Here is a 6,664-nt window from a genome sequence, read left to right on the forward strand (position 1 = left end):
ATAGAGACAAAATTCAGACATGTAAAAATTTGAAGTTTTTCATGTACGCGGACGTGTAAGATTTTAGTGTTTTAGCTTAATTTTGGTTTCTGTTATTTTCAATGATTCCTCATGAATACAAGGGTTTTAATGTTAATCTCAGGTATTTTTGGCTGATTTTTTGTGATTTAAGCATGAAATAGACAAAATTCAGACATGTAAAAATTTGAATTTTTTCATGTACGCGGACGTGTAAGATTTTAATGTTTTAGCTTAATTTTGGTTTCTGTTATTTTCAATGATTCCTCATGAATACAAGGGTTTTAATGTTAATCTCAGGTATTTTAGGCTGATTTTCTGTGATTTAAGCATGAAATAGAGACAAAATTCAGACATGTAAAAATTTGAATTTTTTCATGTACGCGGACGTGTAAGATTTTAGTGTTTTAGCTTAATTTTGGTTTCTGTTATTTTCAATGATTCCTCATGAATACAAGGGTTTTAATGTTAATCTCAGGTATTTTAGGCTGATTTTCTGTGATTTAAGCATGAAATAGAGACAAAATTCAGACATATAAAAATTTGAAGTTTTTCATGTACGCGGACGTGTAAGAGTTTGCGGGTTTTAGCTTAATTTTGGTTTCTGTTATTTTCAATGATTCCTCATGAATACAAGGGTTTAATGTTAATCTCAGGTATTTGTGGCTGATTTTCTGTGATTTAAGCATGAAATAGACACAAAATTCAGACATGTAAAAATTTGAATTTTTTCATGTACGCGGACGTGTAAGATTTTAGTGTTTTAGCTTAATTTTGGTTTCTGTTATTTTCAATGATTCCTCATGAATACAAGGGTTTTAATGTTAATCTCAGGTATTTTAGGCTGATTTTCTGTGATTTAAGCATGAAATAGAGACAAAATTCAGACATGTAAAAATTTGAATTTTTTCATGTACGCGGACGTGTAAGATTTTAGTGTTTTAGCTTAATTTTGGTTTCTGTTATTTTCAATGATTCCTCATGTATACAAGGGTTTTAATTTTAATCTCAGGTATTTTAGGCTGATTTTCTGTGATTTAAGCAGGAAATAGAGACAAAATTCAGACATGTAAAAATTTGAATTTTTTCATGTACGCGGACGTGTAAGAGTTTGCGGGTTTTAGCTTAATTTTGGTTTCTGTTATTTTCAATGATTCCTCATGAATACAAGGGTTTTAATTTTAATCTCAGGTATTTTAGGCTTATTTTCTGTGATTTAAGCATGAAATAGAGACAAAATTCAGACATGTAAAAATTTGAATTTTTTCATGTACGCGGACGTGTAAGATTTTAGTGTTTTAGCTTAATTTTGGTTTCTGTTATTTTCAATGATTCCTCATGAATACAAGGGTTTTAATGTTAATCTCAGGTATTTTAGGCTGATTTTCTGTGATTTAAGCATGAAATAGAGACAAAATTCAGACATGTAAAAATTTGAAGTTTTTCATGTACGCGGACGTGTAAGATTTTAGTATTTCAGCTTAATTTTGGTTTCTGTTATTTTCAATGATTCCTCATGAATACAAGGGTTTTAATGTTAATCTCAGGTATTTTAGGCTGATTTTCTGTGATTTAAGCATGAAATAGAGACAAAATTCAGACATGTAAAAATTTGAATTTTTTCATGTACGCGGACGTGTAAGAGTTTGCGGGTTTTAGCTTAATTTTGGTTTCTGTTATTTTCAATGATTCCTCATGAATACAAGGGTTTTAATGTTAATCTCAGGTATTTTAGGCTGATTTTCTGTGATTTAAGCATGAAATAGACAAAATTCAGACATGTAAAAATTTGAATTTTTTCATGTACGCGGACGTGTAAGATTTTAGTGTTTTAGCTTAATTTTGGTTTCTGTTATTTTCAATGATTCCTCATGAATACAAGGGTTTTAATGTTAATCTCAGGTATTTTAGGCTGATTTTCTGTGATTTAAGCATGAAATAGAGACAAAATTCAGACATGTAAAAATTTGAAGTTTTTCATGTACGCGGACGTGTAAGATTTTAGTGTTTTAGCTTAATTTTGGTTTCTGTTATTTTCAATGATTCCTCATGAATACAAGGGTTTTAATGTTAATCTCAGGTATTTTAGGCTGATTTTCTGTGATTTAAGCATGAAATAGAGACAAAATTCAGACATGTAAAAATTTGAAGTTTTTCATGTACGCGGACGTGTAAGAGTTTTCGGGTTTTAGCTTAATTTTGGTTTCTGTTATTTTCAATGATTCCTCATGAATACAAGGGTTTAATGTTAATCTCAGGTATTTGTGGCTGATTTTCTGTGATTTAAGCATGAAATAGACACAAAATTCAGACATGTAAAAATTTGAATTTTTTCATGTACGCGGACGTGTAAGATTTTAGTGTTTTAGCTTAATTTTGGTTTCTGTTATTTTCAATGATTCCTCATGAATACAAGGGTTTTAATGTTAATCTCAGGTATTTGTGGCTGATTTTCTGTGATTTAAGCATGAAATAGAGACAAAATTCAGACATGTAAAAATTTGAATTTTTTCATGTACGCGGACGTGTAAGATTTTAGTGTTTTAGCTTAATTTTGGTTTCTGTTATTTTCAATGATTCCTCATGTATACAAGGGTTTTAATTTTAATCTCAGGTATTTTAGGCTGATTTTCTGTGATTTAAGCATGAAATAGAGACAAAATTCAGACATGTAAAAATTTGAATTTTTTCATGTACGCGGACGTGTAAGAGTTTGCGGGTTTTAGCTTAATTTTGGTTTCTGTTATTTTCAATGATTCCTCATGAATACAAGGGTTTTAATTTTAATCTCAGGTATTTTAGGCTTATTTTCTGTGATTTAAGCATGAAATAGAGACAAAATTCAGACATGTAAAAATTTGAATTTTTTCATGTACGCGGACGTGTAAGATTTTAGTGTTTTAGCTTAATTTTGGTTTCTGTTATTTTCAATGATTCCTCATGAATACAAGGGTTTTAATGTTAATCTCAGGTATTTTAGGCTGATTTTCTGTGATTTAAGCATGAAATAGAGACAAAATTCAGACATGTAAAAATTTGAAGTTTTTCATGTACGCGGACGTGTAAGATTTTAGTATTTCAGCTTAATTTTGGTTTCTGTTATTTTCAATGATTCCTCATGAATACAAGGGTTTTAATGTTAATCTCAGGTATTTTAGGCTGATTTTCTGTGATTTAAGCATGAAATAGAGACAAAATTCAGACATGTAAAAATTTGAATTTTTTCATGTACGCGGACGTGTAAGAGTTTGCGGGTTTTAGCTTAATTTTGGTTTCTGTTATTTTCAATGATTCCTCATGAATACAAGGGTTTTAATGTTAATCTCAGGTATTTTTGGCTGATTTTCTGTGATTTAAGCATGAAATAGACAAAATTCAGACATGTAAAAATTTGAATTTTTTCATGTACGCGGACGTGTAAGATTTTAGTGTTTTTGCTTAATTTTGGTTTCTGTTATTTTCAATGATTCCTCATGAATACAAGGGTTTTAATGTTAATCTCAGGTATTTTAGGCTGATTTTCTGTGATTTAAGCATGAAATAGAGACAAAATTCAGACATGTAAAAATTTGAAGTTTTTCATGTACGCGGACGTGTAAGAGTTTGCGGGTTTTAGCTTAATTTTGGTTTCTGTTATTTTCAATGATTCCTCATTAATACAAGGGTTTTAATGTTAATCTCAGGTATTTGTGGCTTATTTTCTGTGATTTAAGCATGAAATAGAGACAAAATTCAGACATGTAAAAATTTGAATTTTTTCATGTACGCGGACGTGTAAGATTTTAGTGTTTTAGCTTAATTTTGGTTTCTGTTATTTTCAATGATTCCTCATGAATACAACGGTTTTAATGTTAATCTCAGGTATTTTTGGCTTATTTTCTGTGATTTAAGCATGAAATAGACAAAATTCAGACATGTAAAAATTTGAATTTTTTCATGTACGCGGACATGTAAGATTTTAGTGTTTTAGCTTAATTTTGGTTTCTGTTATTTTCAATGATTCCTCATGAATACAAGGGTTTTAATGTTAATCTCAGGTATTTTTGGCTGATTTTCTGTGATTTAAGCATGAAATAGAGACAAAATTCAGACATGTAAAAATTTGAATTTTTTCATGTACGCGGACGTGTAAGAGTTTGCGGGTTTTAGCTTAATTTTGGTTTCTGTTATTTTCAATGATTCCTCATGAATACAAGGGTTTTAATGGTAATCTCAGGTATTTTAGGCTTATTTTCTGTGATTTAAGCATGAAATAGAGACAAAATTCAGACATGTAAAAATTTGAATTTTTTCATGTACGCGGACGTGTAAGATTTTAGTGTTTTAGCTTAATTTCGTTTCTGTTATTTTCAATGATTCCTCATGAATACAAGGGTTTTAATGTTAATCTCAGGTATTTTTGGCTGATTTTCTGTGATTTAAGCATGAAATAGACAAAATTCAGACATGTAAAAATTTGAATTTTTTCATGTACGCGGACGTGTAAGATTTTAGTGTTTTAGCTTAATTTTGGTTTCTGTTATTTTCAATGATTCCTCATGAATACAAGGGTTTTAATGTTAATCTCAGGTATTTTAGGCTGATTTTCTGTGATTTCAGCATGAAATAGAGACAAAATTCAGACATGTAAAAATTTGAATTTTTTCATGTACGCGGACGTGTAAGAGTTTGCGGGTTTTAGCTTAATTTTGGTTTCTGTTATTTTCAATGATTCCTCATGAATACAAGGGTTTTAATGTTAATCTCAGGTATTTTAGGCTGATTTTCTGTGATTTAAGCATGAAATAGAGACAAAATTCAGACATGTAAAAATTTGAATTTTTTCATGTACGCGGACGTGTAAGATTTTAGTGTTTTAGCTTAATTTTGGTTTCTGTTATTTTCAATGATTCCTCATGAATACAAGGGTTTTAATGTTAATCTCAGGTATTTTAGGCTGATTTTCTGTGATTTAAGCATGAAATAGACACAAAATTCAGACATGTAAAAATTTAAATTTTTTCATGTACGCGGACGTGTAAGATTTTAGTGTTTTAGCTTAATTTTGGTTTCTGTTATTTTCAATGATTCCTCATGTATACAAGGGTTTTAATGTTAATCTCAGGTATTTTAGGCTGATTTTCTGTGATTTAAGCATGAAATAGAGACAAAATTCAGACATGTAAAAATTTGAATGTTTTCATGTACGCGGACGTGTAAGATTTTAGTGTTTCAGCTTAATTTTGGTTTCTGTTATTTTCAATGATTCCTCATGAATACAAGGGTTTTAATGTTAATCTCAGGTATTTTAGGCTGATTTTCTGTGATTTAAGCATGAAATAGAGACAAAATTCAGACATGTAAAAATTTGAAGTTTTTCATGTACGCGGACATGTAAGAGTTTGCGGGTTTTAGCTTAATTTTGGTTTCTGTTATTTTCAATGATTCCTCATGAATACAAGGGTTTTAATGTTAATCTCAGGTATTTTTGGCTGATTTTCTGTGATTTAAGCATGAAATAGAGACAAAATTAAGACATGTAAAAATTTGAATTTTTTCATGTACGCGGACGTGTAAGAGTTTGCGGGTTTTAGCTTAATTTTAGTTTCTGTTATTTTCAATGATTCCTCATGAATACAAGGGTTTTAATGTTAATCTCAGGTATTTTAGGCTGATTTTCTGTGATTTAAGCATGAAATAGAGACAAAATTCAGACATGTAAAAATTTGAATTTTTTCATGTACGCGGACGTGTAAGAGTTTGCGGGTTTTAGCTTAATTTTGGTTTCTGTTATTTTCAATGATTCCTCATGAATACAAGGGTTTTAATGTTAATCTCAGGTATTTGTGGCTTATTTTCTGTGATTTAAGCATGAAATAGAGACAAAATTCAGACATGTAAAAATTTGAATTTTTTCATGTACGCGGACGTGTAAGATTTTAGTGTTTTAGCTTAATTTTGGTTTCTGTTATTTTCAATGATTCCTCATGAATACAAGGGTTTTAATGTTAATCTCAGGTATTTTTGGCTTATTTTCTGTGATTTAAGCATGAAATAGACAAAATTCAGACATGTAAAAATTTGAATTTTTTCATGTACGCGGACATGTAAGATTTTAGTGTTTTAGCTTAATTTTGGTTTCTGTTATTTTCAATGATTCCTCATGAATACAAGGGTTTTAATGTTAATCTCAGGTATTTTTGGCTGATTTTCTGTGATTTAAGCATGAAATAGAGACAAAATTCAGACATGTAAAAATTTGAATTTTTTCATGTACGCGGACGTGTAAGAGTTTGCGGGTTTTAGCTTAATTTTGGTTTCTGTTATTTTCAATGATTCCTCATGAATACAAGGGTTTTAATGGTAATCTCAGGTATTTTAGGCTTATTTTCTGTGATTTAAGCATGAAATAGAGACAAAATTCAGACATGTAAAAATTTGATTTTTTTCATGTACGCGGACGTGTAAGATTTTAGTGTTTTAGCTTAATTTCGTTTCTGTTATTTTCAATGATTCCTCATGAATACAAGGGTTTTAATGTTAATCTCAGGTATTTTTGGCTGATTTTCTGTGATTTAAGCATGAAATAGACAAAATTCAGACATGTAAAAATTTGAATTTTTTCATGTACGCGGACGTGTAAGATTTTAGTGTTTTAGCTTAATTT

Source organism: Euprymna scolopes, chromosome 2 (genome assembly GCF_053919585.1).
Source record: "Euprymna scolopes isolate OS-2025 chromosome 2, ASM5391958v1, whole genome shotgun sequence".
Taxonomy (NCBI): Eukaryota; Metazoa; Mollusca; class Cephalopoda; order Sepiida; family Sepiolidae; genus Euprymna; species Euprymna scolopes.